The sequence below is a fragment of the Mus caroli genome, unplaced genomic scaffold (genome assembly GCF_978045245.1).
Source record: "Mus caroli unplaced genomic scaffold, Mus_caroli_1 scaffold_11, whole genome shotgun sequence".
Lineage (NCBI taxonomy): Eukaryota > Metazoa > Chordata > Mammalia > Rodentia > Muridae > Mus > Mus caroli.
In genome coordinates, this window is record NW_028227266.1 from 114,280,440 (window position 1) to 114,307,087 (window position 26,648).

The 26,648-nt window shown below is 45.7% G+C and overlaps 1 long non-coding RNA gene and 1 pseudogene across 1 annotated transcript; both read left to right on the forward strand.

Annotated features, from left to right (window-relative positions):
* The first annotated feature begins 31 nt into the window (after window positions 1-31).
* LOC147002164 (uncharacterized) lies at window positions 32-6,056 on the forward strand. The gene is made up of 3 exons (XR_015044565.1): window positions 32-198; window positions 1,654-1,843; window positions 4,990-6,056. It is a non-coding gene; the product is annotated as an uncharacterized LOC147002164 (long non-coding RNA).
* A 655-nt stretch (window positions 6,057-6,711) lies between these two features.
* LOC147002165 (glyceraldehyde-3-phosphate dehydrogenase pseudogene) overlaps window positions 6,712-26,648 on the forward strand; it is a 34,207-nt pseudogene continuing 14,270 nt past the window's right edge.

Consider the following 26,648-nt stretch of genomic DNA (forward strand, 5'->3'; position numbering starts at 1 on the left):
AGGGGCCCACCCCTTTCTTCAGTGAAGGTCCCTAACCTCCTGAACAGCATCACCAACTGGGAATCAAGTATGCAAGTACCTTGAGGCTTGAGGGGACATTTCACATTCAGAACACAACAGGAAGAGAGGAAGGCATCCCTTGGTCACTTAAAGAGAATGTTCCGGGTAGAAAGGACAGCGTGATGATGGACTTTCTGGGTAAAAGCAGGATGATGGGCTAGTCCTCAGAGGGGATACAACCACCTAAGATGGGTACCACTGGCTGATGGGATGCCTAGAACAGATGTGATTGGCTTGGTGGGGCTGTGGGCTGGGCAGGGTGGTGAGGACCTGCCGGTAATAGGAGTGAGGGTGGATGCTGCTGGAATAGGTGATATGAGGAAGTCTGTCCAGCGCTTTAGGGTGTCAGGAACATGACAAACACTTATTCTCGATTTCGTTCCTCTGACTGTGAGCGAATTGTGGCCCCAATCCCTGCAGAGCGGTGAGGCCAGGCTCTTGCATGTCTGTCGTTGATCCCCTTGGGTACGTTCTGTTTGTTCCCTCCGTTTATAATTCTCTTGAGACTTACGCAAACAGTTTGTGGTGACATTAATGGAATTCAAAATCCAGGAAAAACTGGGTGTGGTGCTTCAAACCTTTAATCTTGGGAGGCCCTGTCAGGGGAACTGCCAAGAGTTCAAAGTCTGTAGTTCCACGGCAGCTTGAGCTATAAAGATCCTGCCTGTCTCAAGAAATCAACATGAGGTTAGAGAAATGGCTCAACAATTAGGAGCAGGTACTGTGTTTGCGGAGGACCCATTCAAACCCTAGCTAGGAGGCTTGTAACTGCCTTAACTCCAGATCCAAGGGAATCTGACGCCTCCTTCTGGCACCCACAGGTACTGCACTCACACCTGTTAAACCCACCCAACACCCCCACCCCAGACATACACATATACACATAATTAATTTTTTTTAAAGGCCAGCCAACTAATAATCAAAAACAAAACAAACAAAAAGCACAGAATAAAATCCTACCTGTCTATTGACTACCTCGGTAGACACGAACTTTCATTTTTATGCCTTTTCAGGACTTGCAGGAAAGCCAATTAAAATGCTTCTAAGTTTCTTTTTCCTGTTGCTATGACAAAATCAACTTGCGGGAGAAAGGGTTTATTCTGATCAGTTCTCTGTCTATAGTGGCAGGGAAGTCACCGAGGCAGGAGCCTGAAGCAGCTGATCTCATTGCATCTGGACTCCACAGCAGAGAGTGCTGGCTGTCCTAGGTGCTTCTCTGTTGCTGTGATAAAGCCATAACCAAAAGCAATGTCTGGAGGGAAAGGCTTATTTTGCTTATAGTTTACTGCCCATCATTGAAAGAGGCCAGGGCAGGAACGGAAGCAGAGGCCACAGAAGAGTACTGCCTCTCGCTGGCTTGCTCTTGGGGCTCACTCAACCTGCTTTCTAACACAACCCCGCATAGGGATAGCTCCGCCCATAGTGGGCTGGGCCCTCTGAAATCATAAGTCATAAGAAAACCAACAATGCCTCCGACATGGACCCAGGCCAGTCTGATGGAGGTGGCTTCTCTGTGGATATCCCTCTTTCTAGATGACTCTTGTTTGGGTCAAGTTGACAAAAATTAACTGGCACTTTCTCCACTTTACATAGCCCAGGACCCCTACGTAGGGGGTAATCTGTGCCACAGCTAAGATGGATCTTCTCATACCTATTAACATAAGGAAGATAATCTTACACTACTGGATGCATCCCCAGGACCATGCTACACTGCCTGTCCTGTTACATGGCTTCCTGCAGATAGACTCAGTAGACGGAAGACCATCTCCCACTAGGATAAGTGGTATGGACAGTAAACTCTGAGGCCATAGTGGACTTCAGTGTTTCTTGGATGTTGTTGCTGGGGGAGAGCTGACATACAACGTTGTGGTGGACAGCTTGAAGGGTCTTGATATGGAAGTACAGCTATGGGAACGTCATAGTAACTGACTGTGGACTTTTCTACCACTCCCCAGTTCTCCTTATACCAACCTCTTTCTTCCCCTCTTCTCTGCCCCATCTCTGTGGAACCATTCCTCGCCTCTGACCGCCATAGGTCAGCTTTTGATAGACACCTTTCATTGGCACCTTTCAATACATCGTCTTTCAGTTTGGGCATCAGCATAATTGTTTTGAGGTCACACTTGTTATTCCTGTTGTTATTTTACACGGTTTCCCTTCGTTTATAATGTATTCCACTGTAAATTTGTAACATTTGATTTTTCTTTTAAATAATGGGCATGTTTAACGACTGCACCTTGCTCAATCTCCTGGCTTTTCAATGTTTACTCAAATATTTCAATATAACTAGACAGAGCAAAGAAAACATCCAGAAAGGCCAAGTGTAGCTCTGGTCTTTGAGTCAACCCCTCAGGACCTGATATTCTTACACAGCTCCATTTCCTTTGCGTGCATGAGTGTTTTGCTGCCTGCGTGTCTGTGTACTACATGTGGGGATGCTGTCCGTGGAGGGCCACAGAGGGCATCAGGTCCCCTGGAAATGGAGTTGCAGATGGTTGTGAGCCTCCATGTGGTTGCTGGGAACTGGTCTCAGGTCCTGCAAGGACAGCCAGTGCTTTTTGTTTGGTTTCAGACGTGGAACAAGGGACTGAGGTGCATATTTTACATATTAAAGCAGACCTGGCCATTAGGTTCTCCCATCATTCCTCAGTCCCTACCTGGCACACCTTGCCCTCAACCCTGATCTTTCCAGCCCAGGGGATGGGCTGCCCTTCCCCTAGAGGCTCCTCTCTATAATCTAGACAACATTTCTTCCCCTCCCCTCCCCTCCCCTCCCCTCCCCTCCCCTCCCCTCCCCTCCCCCCCTCCCCTCCCCTCCCCTCCCCTCCCCTCCCCTCCCCTCCCCTCCCCTCCCCTCCCCTCCCCTCCCCTCCCCTCCTCCCCTCCCCTCCCCTCCCCTCCCCTCCTCTCCCCTCCCCTCCCCTCCTCTCCTCTCCTCTCCTCTCCTTCCTTCTCTCCTTCCCACCATCCCTCCCTCCCTTCCTCTTTCTTTTCCCCCCTCTCCTAATCTTCCTCTTCCTCCTTCTTATTTTCTCTCTGTCTCTCTCTGTCTCTCTCTGTGTCTCTATCTCTCTCTCTGTCTCTCTCTCTCCTTCCACACCCCTTTCCCTCTTTCTCCACCCACTTCCTGGTCTCAATCTTTGAGGCCAGTGAACTCACCCAAGAGGAGCTTCCCAATAAACCTGCCTTTAATACATTCTAATCTGGCTTGGATTGGCATTTCACCAGCAGAGAAATAACTTGTCACTTAGCTGCTGAGCCATCTTTCTAGCCTAGGACCTTCTGTTGTTATTTGAGAAATGGGATTGTCACTCTTCTCAGAAGCACAAGGGGGTGGGGGATGGTGGTGGAAGGAGACGGCATATGTCCTTGCTAGACAATTATTGTGTTCCCCTTCTTTGTGATACATTTTGCCTTAGGTTTGAGAAGTTCTCAGGTTCTTATCTTTGGGAGTGAGCTGGTCAGCTCCGGCAGTGTGGAGAAGACTCAGAGAATAGAGACCACATGTCTGAGGGACCCAGCTTCCCTCTCAGCTCCTCAGAACTCTCCTGATTTCCATCGCCCACACTTTCATTTGGTCACAGAGCTTAGAGTGGAGGAAGGGCTCCTCCGTTCTCACTATTCACCGGACATTTCCCCCAAGGCAAGGAACACTCCTAAGACTCTGTGAGTCTTTGTCACCTTTTTCTTCTGTTTTCGAGACAATGTCTTATATAGCCCAGGCTGGTCTCAAACTCACTATGTAGCGAAGGTTTACTTTGAGTGCCTCAATTTTCCTGTCTCCAATTCTCAAATGCCTCCACACCTGGCTGTTGTCTTATTATTATTATTTAAACAAGAGTAACTGGGGGCTGGTGAGATGGCCCAGTGGTTAAGACCACTTGATGCTCTTGCTCTCAGAGAGGCCTCTAGTTTGGCTCCCAGCACCCACATCCGGTGGATCATGAGTACTTATAACTCCAGATCCAACTCCCGATGCCCTCTTCTGCCTCCTCGGGCTTACATGTAAACATACACGTCGACACATAAATAAAAATAATCTTACGATGAGACTAATAATAACTTGCCTCAGAAGATAAATTTCAGGTCTCAATGAAATGATACATTCAAAACCTTTAGTATGTTTCCTCCCAGTATATAGTAAAAATTTAATAAACACCCACTGTAACAAATCATACTCAAATGGAAGAAGATGTATAAAATAAGCTTAACTGTCTTGATCTCAGATAACAACTCCCCCCCCCCCCCCCCGCAAACTCCCTCGTGAACTCATGGACCAGCTTGAGTTGTTTCTCCCGTGGGGGAAGCATGATGGTCTGATGGGTGAATGGTAGGAAGTGTCTCTTAGACGACCTTTGTGCTACGTCCCACAGGAAGAGGGCCGTGTCAGGTGCGAGGTGTTTCAAAACAACACAGTGACCTTTAAGGAAAATCAGTGTATTCACCCAGCGAATCTCCCAAGAAAAGAAGAGCCAGGCCTTTAGTGCTGGGTTTTTGTTTCCCATTGCTTATTGTTGCCTGCAATGTACTAAAGGTTTTTAACCTCAGATCTGAGGAATCCTAGAAAAGGTAATCTTGAAATCTGTAATAGATACGCCATGAAGTGGATACAAAGAATGAGGGCCAAAAACGTGGGTGCAAAATGCAAATTGTTGGCCAGATCCTTCGCCCAGGGGCTACCTCACAATGAAATCTTTTCAACAATAGACAACTATCCAGCTATTATTACCTACTGAGTTCATGTCCTATGCTTCTATTATTATTACTATTAATAGTGGTAATTCCACATGTGCATTCTGCTCTTTCTCTGGCTGACCATTTGATAACTGTTCTCTAGTCCTTATGCTGACTTCCTTGAACAGCCTATGAGTTAGGTCTGTGACCTGACCCATTTGTAGAAACTAATGCTTGTTCTTCCTCTGCTTCCAGGGCTAGAGTCTACTCTGTGTTTCCCGCCTCTTCCCATTCACTGAAACACACCGATACAGCTTTGCTCCTATCATCTATCATCTTTCCCATAAGGCCGTGTTTAAGGATGTTGGCCTGCCACGTCAGTTATCCTGTAAGGTACACGGCTCTGCTTCTAACTTAGCTCTGCTAAGCCATCATGATTCTGTGAAACCATGGAAACTTCACTGAACTTGAAAGAGAGAAAGAAACACTTAATTCTTTGGCTTTAAGACATTCTTCAGAGGGTGTGAATTGGGTGCCTCAAGGGTCGGAGGATGTGGGCTTTTGGGGTGCGGGATGAAGTACGGGGGAGAAGGAAGTGGCACGGAGAGAAGGGAGGAGGCCAGCAGTGGGAGATTGCAGTTCTGCCAAGTGTTGCCATTGGGTCTCCCACCTTCCTACTGAGAGGGCTTTGATGGTCCATCATGGCTGTCATCCTTCAGGAGACTCCTAGGAAGTCCCATTTTCAAGGTCTTCATGGGTCCATCCATACTTCTGACTGAGAATCGTGACTGTGCACCTACTGGGCGTAGGGTGGCACAAACATGTATTAGAAGCGCCTGGAACTCTCCAGTCTCAGCTCGTTGTCTCTAGCTGGTGAGGTGAGAATCCTTTCAAGTGTTGCCAGCCTCTGTCAGAATAAGAGCATCCTGGTGATAACTCTGACGACCTCCTTCCCCGTGGAAAGGCGAGGCTTGCTTCTGTTGGGTATCCATTCCCATGGGCATTAGTCCTGTGAATTTGTCTAAATTCCTTTTATGATGTGACTTTAACATATCACATTACCTGATCACTTCTAAACACAACTGGTGTTTCAGATGAACTTACCTGTAATAGATTATTGACCTTAGCCATGTTAGGAGAATTTTGACAAAGAAATGATTCTGAGTTTGACACTGTTGACCTAGAAACAGGTTAAGAGATAAGCTAGATCTATACCCATAGAAGTAAGAGACAGAAACACTGCTTATGTAGAATAGCCTAGAAAAAAAAAACACCACAAAGATTTCACAGTGGAAAAAAATTTACTGTTTCATGATACCTCTTGTAAGGCAGTGCTATGGAAAGTGGGTATTGAAATGTTTTGGGTCTTGTTTTTATCCCATAACTATACAAAAACAAACATTTAATGTTGGGAAATGATAAATAAAGTTATTTTCAAAGAAATTTTGTTAACATGCATACGATTGTGTTTATTTATTTATTAAAGAGGAAAGCAGATTTGTGTCCTAATGAGCTAATTTATTTTTGCATAAAGCACGACACCCTGATACTACAGGACCTGGAACAGTTTCAGTGCTCCCCAGAGTTGACGTTTGCTGATTTGATCACTGTCAATGCCGACAATTCTGCTGCATGTGACTATGTAGTCCAAAATGGCTGATGTTTATTTAGGGTCATTCCGGAAACTGTTGGAAATTCTCTCCCAATCCCAAACCAAGTATCCTCTAATCTCCAGTTGTTAGCAATTGGAATAACAATATTTAGACTCAAAATTCTACCACAGACCCATACAAAGACACAGAACCATACAAAGACATACGAAAAGGTGCATGCTGGGAGAGTGGCATAAAGAAAACAGATAAAGTCTTTTTTTCCATCACTAAACTGTTTTCAGAGGAGCAGAAAACTTTCTGAGACCGTCGATGTAGCCTAGAGTCTGAGGTGCGCAGGCAGCGTTTCTGCACGTCCCACGGTGCGATGGAGTCTGAGGTGTGCAGGCAGCGTTTCTGCACGTCCCACGGCGCGATGGAGTCTGAGGTGCGCAGGCAGCGTTTCTGCACGTCCCACGGTGCGATGGCATACGAAGTACAGTGTATGGTTTCACGGTAGAACATTGACTCTAAAATTGTTATTCCGGTCCTAACTTGCGTTTCGGAACCAAGACAGCAGTGAAGTCACTCACATGCTGTAACACAGTGCACAGTACTGGAGACACTCTGGATCTCTTACAGGTTTACTTTGAAAAAGTTTTTACCACTGAACATTCAAAAGTCTAATTTACTGCTATCATTTGGGTTTTGTGTGTGTGTGTGTGTGTGTGTGTGTGTGATCCTCATATTTATTTAAGCTACCCTATCTGGGGTTCTGACCTAAAGATCAAGCAGTTGTGTGACAGTCAAAAAACCCAATGAATGGGAGAAAGGTTCCCAAAGCCCCACCCCAGGTGAGGAGCTATTGATATCTGATTGCTGCTGAAGCAAAGAGAATCATGCTGGGTTGTCATGTCCCAGGGGATGGTCCCATATCCATGTCTTCATGAACAGTATTAATTGGACTCAGTGGATATTATTATTATTATTTATTTAATTTATTTACATCTCAAGTATTATCCCCTTACCCTGTTTCCCCCCTCCCGGAACTCCCCTATTCCATCCCCCTCCCCCTGCTTCTATGAGGGTGCTCCTCCACCCACCTACCCATTCCCACCTCCCCACCCTCGATTCCACTATACTAGGGCATCTATCGAGCCTTCATAGGACCAAGGACCTCTCCTCTCATTAATGCCTGACAAGGCCATCTTCTGCTACATTTGCAGGCCATGTATACTCCTTGATTTGTGGCTTAATCCCTGGGAGCTCTGTGGAGTACAAACTCAAAGGAAAAAAAAAATGATCATTTCATTAGATGCTGAAAAAGCATTTGACAAAATTCAACATCCCTTCATGTTAAAAGTCTTGGAAAGATCAGGAATTCAAGGCCCATATCTAAACATAGTAAAAGCAATATACTGCAAACCAGTAGCCAACATAAAACTAAATGGAGAGAAACTTGAAGCAATCCCACTAAAGTCAGGGACTAGACAAGGCTTCTCTCTCTCTCTCTCTCTCTCTCTCTCTCCCTATCTATTGAATATAGTACTTGAAGTTCTAGCTAGAGCAATTAGACAACAAAAGGAGGTCAAAGGGATACAAGTTGGAAAGGAAGAAGTAAAAAATACCACTATTAGCAGATAGTACACTTAAGTGACCCCCGAAACTCCACCAGAGAACTCCTAAACCTGATAAACAACTTCAGCAAAGTGGCCAGATATAAAATTTACTCAAGCAAATCAGTAGCCTTCTTATACTCAAAGGATAAACAGCCTGAGAAAGAAATTAGGGAAACGACACCCTTCACAATAGCCACAAACAATACAAAGTATCTTGGTGTGACTCTAACTAAGGAAGTGAAAGATCTGCATGACAAGAACTTCAAGTCTCTGAAGAAAAAAAATCGAAGATCTCAGAAGATGGAAAGATCTTCCATGCTCGTGATTGGCAGGATTAATATAGTAAAAATGGCCATCTTGCTGAAAGCAATCTATCGATTCAGTGCAGTCCCCATCAAAATTCCAATTCAATTCTTCATAGAATTAGAAAGAGCAATTCTCAAATTCATTTGGAATAACAAAAAACCCAGAATAGTGAAAACTATTCTCAACAATAATAGAACCTCTGGCAGAATCACCATGCCTGGCCTCAAGCTGTACTACAGAGCAATTGTGATTAAAAAACTGCATGGTACTGGTACAGTGACAGTCAGGTAGATCAATGGAATAGAATTGAAGACCTAAAAATAAACCCACACACCTATGGTCACTTGATCTTTGACAAAGAAGCTAAAACTATCCAGTGGAAAAAAGACAGCATTTTCAACAAATGGTGCTGGTTCAAGTGGTGGTCAACATGTAGAAGAATGCAAATTGATTCATTTTTATCTCCCTGTACAAAGCTCAAATCCAAGTGGATCAAGGACCTCCACATAAAACCAGATACACTGAAACTAATAGAAGAGAAAGTGGGGAAAATTCCAGAACACATGGGCACAAGGGAAGTTCCTGAACAGAACACCAATGACTTATGCTCGAAGATCAATGTGCTGGATGGTTTTATGTGTCAACTTGACACAGGCTGGGGTTATCACAGAGAAAGGAGCTTCACTTGGGAAAGTGCCTCCTTGAGATCTAGCTGTGGGGTATTTTCTCAATTAGTGATCAAGGTGGAAAGGCCTCTTGTGGATGGGACCATCTCTGGGCTGGCAGTCTTGGGTTCTATAAGAGAGAAGGCTGAGCAAAACAGTGGAAGCAAGCCAGTAATGAACATCCCTCCATGGCCTCTGCATCAGCTCCTGCTTCCTGACCTGCTTGAGTTCCAGTCCTGATTTCCTTTAGTGATGAACAGCAGTGTGGAAGTGTAAGCTGAATAAACCCTTTCCTCCCCAACATGCTTCTTGGTCATGATGTTTTGCCCAGGAATAGAAACCCTGACTAAGACAAATTGGTTCCAGCATAGTGGGGTATTCCTGTGACAGCCTGACCATGTTTTGGGGAGGACTGTGGAAGGACTTTGAAACTTTGGGCCAGAAGATCCATTCGGTGTTAAGAGCTCTGTCAAATGTTGTGTAGGAGCTTGGAAGAAAATGTTGAGAACAGTGCAGAAGATGAAGGCCTGGCTTGTGAAATTTCAGAGGGAAGATTAAAGACTTTTTTCAGGGCCATTGCTAGTTTGATTGTGAAGATTCTGTGGTTCTGGTTAGCTGGGGCTGAAGAATCAGCTGTGATTAACAAGATACCAGAACTACTAAAGCAAAAACTTTGTATTACCGGGACTATTTATGCTGGTTAGCTGGAGCTAAGAAATTAGCGGTGATTAAGAAGAGACCAGCATCTTCTGGGAAGTGTTTTCTGAGAGCATAGAGGCTGTGTTCCAGAAATAGCCAAGGTTGTACCTTGTGCTGTGGCTGGACTTGGTAATGTGTAAGAGTTACCCAGGTGGTACTGGTTTTGAAGGCATGAAGGGGTCACGCTGAGGCTCGGTACTGTGAGAGGCCATGGAAGGCCATTGGTGAAGGTGCAGCCTCAGTTGCAATTGATGGCCCAGGGCTGAAGGGGTCATGCAAAGGAGTTGAGGCTTAGTACCATGAAGAGAGCCTATGAGAGGCTATTGGTGAAGCCTAGTTACAGTGGAAGAAAGCAACGTTTTGGAGATGCCAGTACCATGAGATGACCACCAAGATAGCAGCAGCAGTGGAGTACAGGCAGCTGGAGCCTAGAAGACAAGGTGTGTGCTACAAAGGGCATGGCTGGGGAAGTGACCCAATCCCTTGGAGGAGCCCAGAAGATCGTGAGTTGAATCCCAGACATTGGACAGTTGGAGTTTAATTTTTGCTTTTGATTGTGACTGTGCCCTGATATTTTTCCCTCTTGAAGGAAGAAAATATTTTAGTGGATCCCACAGTTAAGAGACTTTTAATTGTAAAACGACTTTGGATTTTAAAAGATATTGGATATTTTAAAAGGATTGAATTTTTAATATGTCAAGACTGTGGGACTTTTAAAGTTATTTAAGATCTTGGGGATGAATAAGAACTTAGGGTTGAGGCTTATTAGTGATGTGTTTGTGTGTCAAGTTGACAAGGGGTCAATTGTACTGGCTGGTTTTATGTGTCAACTTGACACAGGCTGGGGTTATCACAGAGAAAGGAGCTTCAGTTGGGGAAGTGCCTCCTTGAGATCTAGCTGTGGGGTATTTTCTCAATTAGTGATCAAGGGGGAAAGGCCCCTTGTGGGTGGGACCATCTCTGGGCTGGCAGTCTTGGGTTCTATAAGAGAGCAGGCTGAGCAAGCCAGGAGAAGCAAGCCAGTAATGTACATCCCTCCATGGCCTCTGTCTGCATCAGCTCCCGCTTTCTGACCTGTGTGAGTTCCAGTTCTGACTTTTTTGGTAATGAACAGCAATGTAGAAGTGTAAGCTGAATAAACCCTTTCCTCCCCAAGTGCTTCTTGGTCATGATGTTTTGTCCAGGAATAGAAACCCTGACTAAGACAATCAAGAATCGACAAATAGGACCTCATAAAATTGCAAAGCTTCTGTAAGACAAAGGACACTGTCAATAGGACAAAACAGCAACCAACAGACTGGGAAAAGATCTTTACCAATCCTACATCTGATAGAGGGCTAATATCCAATATATACAAAGAACTCAAGAAGTTAGGCTCCAGAGAAACAAATAACCCTATTATAAAATGGGGAAAGAGCCAGGTAGTGGTGGTGCACGACTTTAATCACAGTCCTTGGGAGGCAGAGGCAAGCAGATATCTCAGTTCGAGGCCAGCCTGGTCTACAGAGTGAGTTCCAAGACAGCCAGGGCTACACAGAGAAACCCTGTCTTGAAAAACAAACAAACAAAAAAACAAACAAACAAACAGGGTGGTGGGGGGAACAAAGCTAAACAGAGAATTCTCAACTGAGGAAATTCAAAGGGCTGAGAAGCACTTAAAGAAATGTTCAACATCCTTAGTCATCAGGGAAATGCAAATCAAAACAACCCTGAGATTTTACCTCACACCAGTCAGAATGGCTAAGATCAAAAACTCAGGTGACAGCAGATGCTGGCGAGGATGTGGAGAAGGAGGAACACTCCTTCATTGTTGGTGGGATTGCAAGCTTGTACAACCACTCTGGAAATCAGTCTGGTGGTTCCTCAGGAAATTGGATATGATATTTATTATCTGAGGACCAAGCTATACCACTCCTGGGGACATACCCAAAAGTTTCTCCAACATATAACAAGGACACATGCTCCACTATGTTCATAGCAGCCTTATTTATAATAACGAGGAGCTAGAAAGAACCCAGATGCCCTTCAACAGGGGAATGGATACAGAAAATGTGGTACATTTACACAATGGAGAACTACTCAGCTATTAAAAATGATGAATTCATGAAATTCTTAGGCAAATGGATGGACCTAGAAAATATCATCCTGAGTGAGGTAACCCAAAAGAACACATATAGTATACACTCACTGATAAGTGGATATTAGCCCCAAAGCTCCGAATACCCAAGATACAATTCACAGACCACATGAAGCTCAAGAAGAAGGAAGACCAAAGTGTGGGTGTTTCTGTCCTTCTTAGAAAGGGGAACAAAATACTCACGGGAGTAAATATGGAGACAAAGTGCAGAGCAGAGACTGAAGGAAAGGCCATCCAGAGACTGTCCCACCTGGGGATTCATCCCGGATACAGTCACCAAACTCTGACACTACTGTGGATGGTAAGAGATGCTTGCTGAAAGGAGCCTGATATAGCTATCTCCTGAGAGGCCCTGCCAGAGCCTTACAAATACAGAGTCAGCTGCTCACAGCCAACCATTGCACTGAATGTGGGTTCCCCAGTGGAGGAGTTACAGAAAGGACTGAAGGAGCTGAAGGCATTTGCAACCCCATAGGAAGAACAACAATATCAATGGTTATTACTTTAAAAGGAAAACAGGATATGAAGTTGAGTGGGAGGTGTATTGAGATGTTGGAAATGTTGGAGGAAGAAATTGGGGTGAATATGCTCCAAACACTTTATACACATGAATGAAGTTCTCAAAGAATTAACAAAAATTATTCAAATGATAAAGAAAGCTATTCATGGTCTAGAAATTTGGGGGTTGTGAGTCACAGAACAGACAAAAATCATTTAGGCAGAAGGGGAGTTTATGGCTCAGGCAGTCAGATGTTCAAGAGTAGATTTGCGTTTAGTTACTTCAGCTCATAAATGATGTCATTGGGATTTAATTATTTCCCTTCACTTAGCTCACCTCCCACCTCTGCTGGCTTCATCCTCAGCTTCCACTTGGCGGGCTTAGAGCAAGATGGGCTCCGCTCCTCCAAGACTCTAGATCCGTAGAAAAGGGCAAGGGTGTTTCCCAGTCATCTTGGGGCTCCTTCTGATTGGACAGCCCTGCTCCCATGTTATCTGTAAGCCAATCAGCTCAGCATTTGATGAAGGCAGCTGCATGTGGCTTGATCTGGAGCCTTAGCGTTGGAGGGAGAGGATCCCACATGAAAGCTGCGACTGTTTTAAGGAAAGGAGAAAGGGGAACCGAGTAGAGCCTCTGTGGCTCTCACTACTGGGTGAGGTGGTTGAATGAGAATTAGGCTCCTGTAGGCTCAAATATTTGAATGCTTGCCCCCCCCCCCGTTAGTGGAACTGTTTTGAAAGGATTAGGAGGTGGGGCTTTGTAGGAGCATGTGCGTCTCTGGAGGTGGGCTTAGAGGCTTCAAAGGACCATACCCATCCTCTCTCTTTCTCTCTTTCTCTCTCTCTCTCCAACTTGTGGTGTGGATCAGATGTGAGCTCTCAGCTACTGCTCCAGTGCCAGCCATGCCAGCCTGACTGCCACCATGCTCCCCACCATGATGATAATGAATGAAATCTCTAAGGCTGTAAACAACCCCCCAATTAAACACTTTGATTTTAGAAGTAGCTTTGGTCACAGTACCTCCTTACAGCAACTGAAGAGTAATTAAGACACCGAGTGGCCTGGAAAGCATGAAAAGTAGAGTTTATTTTAAAAACGTGTCATAGTTGGCCCTGGCTGAACAAGCCTGTAATCTCAGCTACTTGGGAGACTGAGGCAGGAGACTTGCAAGTTCAAGGCTTGCCTGGCTAATGGAAAGGTTTTGACTCAAGCCTGAGCAATGTAGAGAAGTCTTGTCTTGTTTTAAAAACAATCATCCATAAGACCTGCCTAAGATCAATCTAGACAAAGTCCAAACACAGGTAGGAGAGAGAGAGCAACGAAGCCCAGCCCTGGCTGAGGAAGTATTATTGACAATCTGTGGCTATGGGCATAGAGACTCAGCTTTCTCTAGGGATGTGGCCCCTCAAAGGCTATCTGTGCTCTGATAGGTGGTATCCATGCACATACTAAGTGGACACAGTGTGTGTGTGTGTGTGTGTGTGTGTGTGTGTGTATGTATGTGTGTGTGTGTGTGTCTATCTGTCTGCCTGTCTCTCTCTCTGTCTCTCCGTCTCTCTGTCTCTGTCTCTCTCTCTGTCTCTCTGTCTCTCTGTCTCTCTCTCTGTGTCTCTGTCTCTGTCTCTCTCTCTGACTCTCTCTCTCTCTCTCTCTGTGGGCGGGGAGGTGTAATGGTAGGTGCCTTTATCCCAGCACTCTGTAGGCAGAGGCAGGCTGATCTATGTGAGTTGCAGACCAGCCAGGAATATACAGCAAGGTCTGCCTTAAAAGAAAGAAAGGAAAGAAGGAGGGAGGGAAAGAGGGAGAGAGGAAGGGAAGGAAAGAAAGTAAATTCTTTTCAGAGAGTTCCTTTTTAGGTGTTTCTCTAGATCTCCACCTAGTTGTAGAATTGGTAGGTTGTATGTAAAGTTCTCTTGCCTTCAGTGACGTGATACCAAATTGTCTTTTCTCATTCATTATCCATGGCATTCTTTGTGGCCTCAAAAACCAGTCTTAGATTTTTTTCAGTTATTTTCCAATAGAATGAGGTAAAGTTGTCTCAAATTCTCATAATTTGTGTTTTCCTGATAACTAATAAAGCTCATTGAATGGCCTACTAATTCTGCACTGTGTTTAGTGACTATATCCTGAGGTGTTTGCGTCTGTAGCCTCCCTCCCATATGCTGCTGGCTGGTGCTGGCAGCTATACTGAGGGACTCTGCTGTTCAGATACCACACTTTACTGGTTTCTTTGTTTGTGGGTGATGGGAACTGAACTCTGGTCCTCTGGAAGAATGGTGTGAACTTTTAACCAGTCAGTACCTCAGAGTCTCTGCAAAGCCTTTTGACAAGTGGAAAGTAGACATTCCAGGAAAACCAGCAGTATTTGCTCTAACAACGACCTTGGGCCTCACTCCTTACCCCCTGCATGGCCTGAGAATGTCAAACAGAAGGTTAACTTTGTTGGCAGTGAGCCTATCTTAGCTTCCTGTGTCCTGGGGGGTCCTTATCAACTGAAGTCCTCAGAACCACACAGTGATCTCATCAGGTTTCTTAGCAACCCTTTGAAGGTAGCAACTTCAAAACTCACTAAAATGGTGCATGTGACCATAGCCAAGAGGATGGAGCAGGTTCGTCCCAGAAAAGCCCACATCTACCGTCTTGAGGCTGTCTTACTTCTTACCCATCTTCTTTGTCTGTATCAAAATGTCTTTATTAATCCCCAGCTCTGGCCATATACCAGCTTGTCCAAAAATTCTTTTTTGGAACAAAATCACAAATCCCAGTTTTGCTTGAGTTGAGGTCTCAAAAAGTATCGAGTGGAACCCTTCAGTCTGCTGAGGGTAACAGTGGGATCTGTCCTTCCTGCCTCTGTGCCCCTGCCTCTCACCCCCACCCCCCCACAAAAAAAAAAACAAGAAAGAAACCAGACTCTTTTTTGGAAGGGAGCTTCTACAAGAATAATGGTTTCAGGGTATAAGGTCAAAGGTTGGGAAAGGAGAAATGGGAAAGGGGTTTCCAAGCGCATCAGTAGATGCTCCAAAACAGGAAGGCTGGAAGAAAAAGGAGCCTTATGCCTATTTTAGCAGATGGTATACTATTATTATGAGATAAAATATAGCAAGAATAAAATAAAGACATAAAGATAGCCAGATAGGTGTGTGTGTGTGTGTGTGTGTGTGTGTGTGTGTGTGTGTGTGTAATTTTGAGAATAAGGCCTTTAGGCAACACATTTCTTTTCTCTCTCTGAATAGGTTTAAGCACCATTGCATGCACAATCTCAATGTGATTTTATGTGAGCAATGCACAATTGGATTCTTATCTCTGTATTTTAATTTTCTGGCCATGCTCCAGTAGGAATGGCCACTTTTTGTTGTTCTTCAAAGACATCTCTCTGCCTGCAGCACTCCCGGAGAACAAGCTTCAGCAAGATTTGGTAGGAAACAAATCTGAATGGCTCCCTGCTTTAAATAAGCGGATTCTATTTAAAGAAAGATGGCAGAGTCGGGTCCGAGGGTTGTAGAATAAAATCGTGGGAAAGTAGAGCATTTGCTTAGCACCCGGTCATGGCGAGGCTGAACTGCTTACCTCGCTGCCCTGCCGTGTGTCCCTCCGCCGTGTAGGCTGTGGATGTTGATAATAATTATAAGAGTTGAGGATCGTGGATGGAAGTGGCTGCCCTGTGATGAGCTGGAGCCGAGCCACCGTGAACAGTGTCTGATTAATTAAAACTCTGGTCCTCATTCAAACCTCCATTCCACTCTAAGGAAGCCAGCCAAGGAGATATGCGGGGACGGGGATGGTATAGACAAGCGAGCAGCTCAAGTGGGGGCTGTGTTCTCCACCCTTGGCTTCTGTCTCCCTCCTAGGATGTTGACTCCGACAGCTTGCTAAGCATTAACAAGCAAGAAAGAATTGGTGTGTGCAGTTTGTGGAAATGGAACTTTGTATGTATCTTACACTCCTTACAGAAAGCTAGCCTAATCGTTCTCCTCAACAGCTCCAGTTCCCTCTAGTCTTTTGGACCCACCTCAAGGGAAGAACTCTCCTCCTCAGCCATGTTCTCTACACTTGACCTTTATTGCCCCCTTCACCCTCTCCAAAGCAACCGGAGGCTTCCCTAGGCACGCACGTTAACTCCACCTCTCTCCACCTGCTCTTGTCCCGAAGCATACCATCTTTACTCCCCAGGGCTTTATTAAGTCCTTTGACAAATACTTATTAGGTGTGTGTCATATTGAATGGTTCAAACGAATGGACATTCTTTTTTCCAACACATAACTTATATCCTAGTGTGTGTCTGGGGGAGACAGACTAAATGAGCTGAGTGAATGATAGAAGGACAAAGAGGACTTGTGGGGTGTGCTCTGCACACCTTTGCTCCTCAGCAATTTAGAGTCTGAGGCAGGAGGATCATGAGTTTGAGGACAGCACCTGGGCTTTTTAAGACCTAGCCCTGGAAGCCAAATCTCTTATTTTCTGCTCAATTCTATTATGCCTTGGTCATTCCTGATTTATGTGGGAGGAGACTGCCTAAAGGTACAAATGCCAAATAGTAAAGGCTGCCCTGGGCAAGCTCTATCTCCATCTATCTATCCTGAATGCTATAGGCTGAATGCCTATGTCCCTCTAAACACTCCTTCGCTAAAATCCTAGTACCCCTGTGACTGTGTTTGGACTAATGACTTATATAATTAAGTCAAGGTGAGGGCCCTAATCCAGCAAGAGTAGTGTCCTCATAGCAAGAGACTACAGAGAACTAGTTCATATTCTCTCCCTAGACCCACATAGGCTCTCTCCCAACACATAGAACCAAGTCCAGGGCAAGGTGTGGCAAGAACTCAGCCATAGTAAACCCTGGGGAGAGACTCCACTGGAGACTGTGTGGACTACATCCTCGACTTTGCCTCCACAGTAGCCTCCAGCACCATAATACAACAAGTTGTTGAGGCTTCAGGTCTAAGCATTGTGTCAGTACAGCTTGAGTTGACTGGTGCATTTTATTTTAAAAAAAAAGTCTTTCTTTAGCACTTCCCTTTGTCTGAACTTAATTTTCATTTTCGTTTTTCTCATGTATGTGTGTGTGTGGTGTGTGGAATTATATGTGTGTGTGCATGTATGTGTGCATGTATGTATGTGTGCATGCATGTTTTATATGTATTATATGTATGTGTGCATGTATGTATGTGTGCATGTATGTATGTGTGCATGTATGTATGTGTGCATGTATGTATGTGTGCATGTATGTATGTGTGCATGTATGTTTTTCTCATGTGTGTGTGTGTGTGGTGTGTAGAATTATATGTGTGTGTGTGCATGTGTGTGTGCATGTATGTGTGTGTGCATGCATGTGCACATAAGTGTGTGCCTATTTGCACACAGACTTGATGTTGGGTGCCTCCCTTGAGCTCTCTCAACACTATTTTTTTGCAACAGGGTCTCTTGCTGAACCCAGAGTGTGCTGATTCTAGCTTCTCTTGCTAGTCAGACTGCCCTGGGGATCTCTGCCTCCTGAGTGCTGGGATTACAGGCGGCCACCATGTGTTTCCCAGCATTCGCTTCGGTTCTGGGACTTCCAACTCCAGTCTTTATGCTTACATGGCAAGCGCTTGACCCATTGGTGGGAGTTGAGCCACCTTCCTGCTCCTTAGCTTGCTTTCCTCTATAGGATTTATGACAACCTGATGTCTTTCCACCTTATGGGTCTATCTTCAGACTCTCATGAGCAAAAGCTCCCCGAGGCCTGGGGAATCAACCCATGTGCCTCCTCTGTAGCTTCGTTTCCACAAACCAAGGTCTAGCATATGGAAGTGCTTGGTTTATTCCATGCATGAGCAGTGAACAGGTGCCACGTTAGGATTCTGTTATTTCTCCCGATCGGCCAAAGTAGCCAGGGTTGCTCTCACGTTTGGTAAACCTGGTGTTCACTGGATTCCAGAACCGTTTCTGAAGTCAAACTCAGAGCAGAGATGCTTTATAAATCCACGCAGGGCCGGTATTAAATGATAACAGGTTATCTGCAAGTTGACACAGTGTAATTTGAGCCCACTTGTGGTAATTTCAAGGTAGCTCTCATCCAGGTAATGAGCTGTTGGCAACCTGAAATTCTTCCTGCTATTTTCTCTGCCTGACGCAAAGCGCTCTGTACTTTTGTAAGGAGTGCAGAGAACGTGTTTTGACCAGTCCTGACAAAACCGACACATGCGTGTGTTTTCGTGTGCGCTTGGATAATAAAGGCGAGTGGGGGTGGAAATACAAACACTTGTCATGGATTTTAAGTTTATCATCACAATTATGCATTTGCTTCTACGGTAAAGAGTGAGCTGAGTGTGGCGGCTCATGTGTGTAATCTCAGCTCCTGGAGGCTGAGTCAGAGGATTGTTGTGAGTTCAAGGCCAGCCTTGGTGATATAAAGAATTTCAGGCTTGCTGGAGCTTAATACATCAATCAACTAACCAACCAACCAACCAACCAACCAACCAAGAGAAACCAAAACATAGGAACTGAACAAATAGTACAGGATTAAAAATAAATACAATAAAGGTTGCAGAGATGACTCAGTGGTGAAGTGCTTGCGGCACAAATATGAAGACCTGAGTTAGCATCCCAGGGTCCATGCAAAAAAGCCAGGTATACGCACATGCCTGTAGTTCAAACAACGGAGAGGCAGAGACAGGAGAATCCCAAGAGCTTGCTGGCCAGCCTGACTAGCTAAATCTATGAACTTCAGGTCCAGTGAGAGACCCCATCTTAAAAAAACAAAAGTAAGGATCTGGCACTGTGGCATATACCTTTAATCCCCATACTTGACAGGCAGAGACAGGTGGATCTCCGTGCGTTTGAGGCCAGCCTGGTCTACAGAGTGAGTTCTAGGGTAGCCAGGGCTATAAAGAAAGACCCTGTCTCAAAACAAAACAACCAAAGTAGAAAGGGACTGATATTCACTTGATATTCATCTTGGCCTCCATATGTTCCTGCACCCACCCCGACATTTGCAGAGAGAGAGGGGGGAGGAGAGAGAGAGAGAGAGAGAGAGAGAGAGAGAGAGAGAGAGAGGAGAGGAGAGAGAGGGAGGGGAGGGGGAGAGGGAGAGGGAGAGGGAGAGGGAGAGGGAGAGGGAGAGGGAGAGGGAGAGGGAGGGGGAGAGAGAATAACTTTGGAATAGACTAGATTCATTCATCCCTGTGGTCTGTTTTATTCTGGTAGGACTAGTTACTTAACCTCCTGGAACCTTGGCTTCCTGCTCTGTAGATAAGAGGTTACAATACATGGTGATTTCAGCTTTAACACAGGTTGGAAACATCACAGTGTTGGAGTGTTCTGGCCTATTCTAAGAGCCAAGAATACAAGGAAGTTCTGAATGAAAGAGACCAAGTTTGGTCCAAGTTGGCTCTCTTAAGAGGAGTGACCTTGCTATGTAAAGCCCTTTGTCCTCCTTGCAGAAGCGGGGACAGCTGGACTGGCTGACGAAGGACATCATTCTACCAGCACAGATGGGTCTCCTGCCAGCTCCTTCTGGCTGGGCGCAGCACAGACAGTTGTCCTGGGCTCTTCTCCCTTTTTAATTTCATTCAAAGAAGACTCCATTGTAACATTCTTCTCTTTCTACTATTATCCTGTTGAGTGTGGTGTATCTGAAATTTGGTTTGTGTGCAAGTGGGTGTGCTTGCCTGTGGGAGTCAGAGGACAACCCCAGCTGTTGTTCCTCAGGCAACTTCTACTATTCCTTGCTATAGGGTCCCTCAGTGGCTTGGATATTTGTCAAGTAGGCTAGGCTATCTGGCTAGTGATCTCCAGAGATCTATCTGTCTCTGCCTCCCATCTCACCATTGCCAAGGTTACAAAGCAAGCTTTGCCTTGCCAGGTTTTTATGTGTGTTCTGGGGATTGAACTCAGGTCCTCTTGGGATGTGTTTTAGTTTGTTTTCTGTGGCAGTGATAAACATCTCGGCCAGAAGGAACTTGGGGAGGAAAGAGTTTGTTTTAGCTTACAGCTTATATAGTCCATCACTGAGACAAACAGAAAAGGTGGGAGCACGAAGCAGAAGCCAGGGAGGAACACTGGTTACTGGGTTGCTCTCCCATGCTCTTTGCTTGCTTCTTTACCTAGCTCAGGCCCACAGGCCTAGGCATGGTGCCACCCATAGTGGGCTCGGCCCTCCCACCTCAATTAGCAGTCCAGAAAATGTTCTCAGTCTAATTTATAGGGACAATTCTTAGATTGAAGATCTCTTTTCCCAGGGGTGTAAAACTAATAAGATCAGCCATCACAGCAGGCAAGGGTTTTGCTCACTATGGAGCCATCTCTCTAGTCCTAGAATTATCCTGATGTGTCACTGGACCCTGAAAAGTGATACTTTTCTCCGCAGGAAGAAGATGCACTGATGTCACTGGGTGACTTTTGGTTTTCTGTTTTCCAAAGGACCTTGACTATAGTAGGTGCTCAGAGGACGGGGTGGGCTAGCTGCTTCTGTCACCATGGTCACTCTTGGGTCTGTGGTGATGTGGCTGTGGTCATTAATCTCAGTTCCACCTGGGCTTGCTCTATAGAAGCTCCAGGGTTCCTGCTGAGGTCCTTGAGTTCTAGAAATCAATACACTCTCAGCCAGGAGCCACTGAGGGCAAATTAATCACAGTGTGTATGTGTGTGTGTATGTAGGTATATTTTAGTTAATTTTCTGTTGTTGCTGTGTATACAATATTATTTTATGTACTATATGTATCATGTGTCTATGTATTTTTAGTTAGTTTTCTGTTGTTGCTGTGTGTGTAATATTACTTCATGTAATATATGTACCATGCGTGTATTATGTATATTTTAGCTAATTTTCTGTTGCTGTTTGCATGTATAATATTATTTCATGTGATATATGTACCATGTATGTATATTTTAGTTACTTTTCTGTTGCTCTGATAAAACAACATCACCAAGACAAGTGTCAGAGGAAAGTATTTTGGCTTCTGGTTCCAGCTGGAGCAGGATCCATGATGGTGAAGGGAGGCAGGGCATAAGTAACAGGCATGGCAGGAGAACGAGAAGCCGAGAGCTCACATCTTAAGCCGTAGGTAAGAAGCCTAAAGCGTACATTAGAAGTAGGGCAAGTGAAGACCCTGAGCCCATCCCCACTGACACACTTCCTCCTAGCCTCCCCCAAATAGTGCTACCAACTGGGAAGCAAAAATTCAAATACCCAAGACCATGGGCCAATCCTCAAGTCACCACTCTGTGTGTGTGTGTGTGTGTGTGTGTGTGTGTGAGTATATGTCTATGTTGTGGTGTTTATGTCTCTGTGTGTGTATGTATGTATGTTGTGTCTATGTATATGTGTGTATGTCTATATGTGTGTATGTATGTTGTGTCTATGTGTATGTGTGTGTATGTCTATGTGTATGACTATGTGTGTGTATACGTCTGTGTGTGTATTTGTGTGTATATATATATATGTTGTGTATGTCTATGTGTGTGTCTATGTGTATGTCTATGTGTGTGTATATGTCTGTGTATGTATGTGTGTGTATTTGTATGTTGTGTCTATGTATGTGTGTGTGTCTAGGTGTGTATATGTGTATGTGTGCATGTGTGTGTACAAGTGTACATATTTTTTTCCAGATGGGGGTTCATTATAGCTTAGGCTGGTCTCTTGACTTTCTGGCCCTCCTACCTTCACCTCCAGGGTACTGGGATTACAGATGTGCATCATTATACGCTATTTATGCCAGGAACTGAGCCCAGGACTCTGCATGTTAGTCAAGTACTCTATCAACTGAGAGCTGAATCTCCTGCTGATTCTGATGGGCTCAGACAGTTCTAATCAAACTAGAACAGGAACAGGGATTTGGCAGGCAGAGCAATAAACCAGCAAGCTTGTTGGGAGGGGTTGAGCACATTGCTTAGTAGGAGAGTGCTCGCTTAGCATGTCGGAGGCTGTGGGTTCAAGTCCTGAAGCTACACATACATGTCAAAGGAAATATAAACCACTTGTGAAATGCCTGGACTTCCTATCGTTGGCCTCGCCCCTGTCCTGAGGCAGATGTGATGCTGTGGCTTGTGTGGCGTAGCTCTCCATGTGACCATGCTTCACTCTCTGTCCATGTCTGCCCCATGCACCCCACCCCCATTCCTTCTTCACTTTCATATGAGCTTGACAGACTTTTCATAGCTCCTAAAATCCTTTAGCACATAGCATCAAGAGGAAGAGGTTTCGGACTTAATTGACCTTGGAAATACCATCATTACATTTAATTGTCTTGGACTTGGGGGAACTGATAGGGTTCCTGTCCTTAGTGTGCAGGTCCAGGTGCTTGCTCCTCATCTAAGGCTCAGCCTAAAGTGAGCCTCACATCTCCGGGATGGAGATGCAACTGTTCTCTCTCCAATGACAAAGTCCTAGTATGTTTCCTTTGCCCACATTATGTGGTTGGCATCTGTCGAAGGTAGTGGCTTTGCAAGGAGAAGGGATTTCACATACTGTTTTGGATTGTGAGTGTGTGTGTGTGTGTGCACACGCGCGCGCGCGCGCGCACGGGCGCAGATCAGACATTGGCACTGAGAATCTTCCCTTGTCACTCCATCTTAATTTCTGAGGCAGTGTCTCTCACTGGATTTAGAGCTCACCGATTCAGCAAGACTGCCCAGCTAATGCGTCCTAGGGTTCCTTCTGTCTCTACTTCCCCCGCGCTGGCATGACAGGTCTCCTTTCCATCATCTGGCTTTCCACATGGGTTCTGGGTCATGCCGGCATGGCAAGTGCTACCAACGCAGCCGCCTCCTCAGCTGCCTACAGTAGATATATGACTTCTTTGGAAATGTGACATGTGACTAAAGCTAGCAACCCTGGGTTTCCACTTCTGCAGAGTTGTGGCTTCACCCTGTGCATGGCTAAACCTTTGATTCAGCTTTGCCACTCCCTGGGCAGCTTCCCACACTCACGGTGCCTGTCTGGCATCCACAGTCATTTCAGTGTGTGGCCTTATTACAGCAGCGAATGCTCTGTGGTTTCTCTTTGAACCCCATCACCCAGGGTCCCTGAAACAGACCTCAGCTCAGGCTTGTGTACAGAGGTTGCAGGAAGTGTGCGAGCTGCGATGAAATAGCTTGGGTCATGCGGTTCACCGGGTCTCCTCATTCGCTAACTGATCCCATCATTCCTCTCGCCTACTTTCTGCTACTGCCTTTTGCTTTCTTTAAATAGACACCATGAAGAATTCAGACAGTGTACTGACAGATGAGTGAGGGCTGGCCTTGGTCCGAGGAGTTTCTTTTGGCTGTGCACAGCAGTGGGTACAGAGAGATTCATTACTGGCCACGGTGCTGAGCATAGCTAACTGTTGAGAGCTTTGCCCCAGGTCGGACATCTTTACCACAACCCTTCAAGACTCAGGGAATGCTGTGGAAGATGGGGCAGAGAGAATGTAAGAGTTGGAGGATGGGATTGCTTCCAAACGGTATCTTCTGGACACGACGCAACTGCTGTGTGTGAACTTGCCGCGCGCATGCGCAAGACCTGCATGAGCGTGAGCTCATCAACGTTCTGTCATGAAGGGGGAGGGGCTCACGAGACCTCATCCCAAGCCGAGGAACTACCTGATGACTGATGGTTACCGGGGTTGGGGAGTCATTTTTTTTCTTAAGTGATATAGCCATTGATAAGTCACCTGCTCTTCAGCAAATACCCCTAACTCATGGAAACAGCTCTAATTAAACTCAGGGCACCATCTAATCAAATTCTTCCCTGAAGCCACCGTGTACGCTCCCCCCCGCCCCTTTCTTTATTACTACTCAAGATAGCCTACATATATGTAGGCAGGCTAATAGCCATCCCGTGCTATGCTGTCCCAGATGGTGCAGCACGCAGACTGCTCTGCACCAGTCCCTTAGGATCTAGCTTGCAAATGATGCCCCGGCATGGTACATCTGCCTCATTCTGAGGCCTGCAGAGCACTTTGCCTCCCTGATGCACTCAGACTTGTTTGAGCTTAACTGATGTGCCCAGAGGTTACTTCTGAACGGCTGTGAGAACAAACTGCTGCACAGAATATTCTTGCATGCATCCAGGAAGGGGAGAACGCGCCAGCGTATCTGCTGCACGGAGTTGGAGAAGTCGGACTGTCTATTCAGAAGGAAAGCCATAGAAGCTGGGGCCAGCTTGTACAAATGCAGAGGGACTTGATCTATGTCTCCTCTTGGGCTCAAGAGCAATGCTGGCTTGGCCACAGCAGGAGCGTTTACCTCATGGAGCGCTGTCAATAGCAAGGCCTGGGGCTTCACCCTCTGTATTAGTAAACTTTTTGTTTCCATGATAAAGAAGAGAGAAGAAAAGAAAACCATGACCAAAGCCACCTCCAGCATGGAGGATGTATTTGAGACCATGGTTCCAGAGGGACAGATAGGAGTCCACCATAGTGGGGAAACTGGGTGTGGCAGCAAGAACAGGGCCTTGGAAGCTCACCCCTTTATTAAAAGCACTAAGCAGATGAAGAACTGGAAATGCCGTGAGACCTTAGGCTATGATAGCTCATCCCAGTGGCCCATTTTCTCCAGCAAGGCTGCACTGCCTAAATCTCCCCAAAGAGCATTGCCAACTGGGGACCCAGTGTCCAAGGCCCAAGACTGTGGTCGGCATTTCTCATTGAAATCACCGTACCCTCCTCCCTGGAGAGCTGGTTATTAAAACACCTGGTGCTGGCAGTCAGTTTTACCACTACCCAGACTCAGCACAGGCTCCGTGTGTTGAAGGTAGCCCTGACACAACTGTTTTCTCTTCGTTGCGTTTGTGTGTGTGTGTGTGTGACTTTTTTATTGCTATGACAAAGCGTCATGGCCAACTCAGGAGTGACAACATTTGAGGGCTCATGGTTCCAGAATGGTAGAGCTCATCATGTGTGTGTGTGGGGGGCATGGCAGCAGGCAGGGATGGTGTTGGAGCAGTAGCTTAGAGCTTACATCACATCCACAAGCACAAGGAATAAGGCAGAGAGAGAGAGAGAGAGAGAGAGAGAGAGAGAGAGAGAGAGAGAGAGAGAGCGCAAGAGACAAAGATAGTGAGAGACAGAGAGAAAAACAGAGAGACAGAGACAGAGACAGAGAGACAGAGCAAGAGGCAGAGAGAAAGACAGAGAGAAACAGAGAGAGGCAGAGAGACAGAGAGGGGGATGGGGAGAGAGAAGGGGAGGGAGAGAACTAACTGAGAATGATACCCAGTGTCACACCTCTTCTACCAATACTGTGCCTCTTTTCCAAACAGTTCCTAAAACTATGGACCAAGTATTCAAATATATGAACCTGTGGGGAGCCATTCTCAGTGAAATCACTATAGTATGCATGTATATCTATCTGTTTGTGTGCATGTACACAGGTGTAAGTGCACACGTGTAAACCTGAGCATGCAGGCCAGAGGTCAAGTCCAGTTGTCTTCATTGCTCTTCATCTTATTTTTTGTTAGTCTGTTGGTGCTTTCTTCTTCCTCTTCTCCTCTTCCTACCCTTCTCCTTCATCTTTCCTTTCCTTTCCTTTCCTTTCCTTTCCTTTCCTTTCCTTTCCTTTCCTTTCCTTTCCTTTCCTTTCCTTTCCTTTCCTTTCCTTCCCTTCCCTTCCCTTCCCTTCCCTTCCCTTCCCTTCCCTTCCCTTCCCTTCCCTTCCCTTCCCTTCCCTTCCCTTCCCTTCCCTTCCCTTCCCTTCCCTTCCCTTCCCTTCCCTTTCCTTTCTTCCTTCCTTCCTTCCTTCCTTTCCTTCCTTTCTCTCTCCCTCCCTCCCTTCTTTCCTTCCTTCCTTTCGCTCTTGCTTTCTCCCTCCTTCCCTCCCTCTCTCCTCCTTTCCTCTCTCTTTTCTTTTCTTTCCTTTTCTTTTCTTTCCTTTCCTTTCCTTTCCTTTTTTTTTTTTTTTTTTTTTTTGAGGTCAGGTCTTATTTTCCAAGGTTGGCCTTGAACTTACGATGTGGCCACAGATGTCCTGGAGTACCTAATCCTTCTGCCTCACTGTCTGGGGGATGGGGTCTATGTGTGTACACCCACAGTGGGTTCCTGAGGTGCTGGTGGTTAAAGCCAGGACTTTGCACATTGCTAGGCAAGCACTCTACCCACTGAGCTACATTTGCAAGCTTACCCAACAGCTTCCTTAGATGAATTCCCTGATGTGAAGTTCCCGACTGCGCCACAGATCCCACTGTCTGCAGTGGATCTGAAGAAAGCAACTCGTGGACAGGAGCCTTTAAGAAAGAATGGGCTCCTACCCTCATTTGTCACTAGTCTGCCAGACTCCAGACACTTTCTTATCTGGGCAGGACCCTACTTTGATTTTATTTTTTTTGAGCTTAGTGAAAACTTCATTGCTAAGAGCCTGAAGCAGACGCAGGACAAGAGTCTCACTTGCCCTTTGTCCCTGACTAATGCACGAGAAAGACGCACTCACTCTACAGCCAGAGTC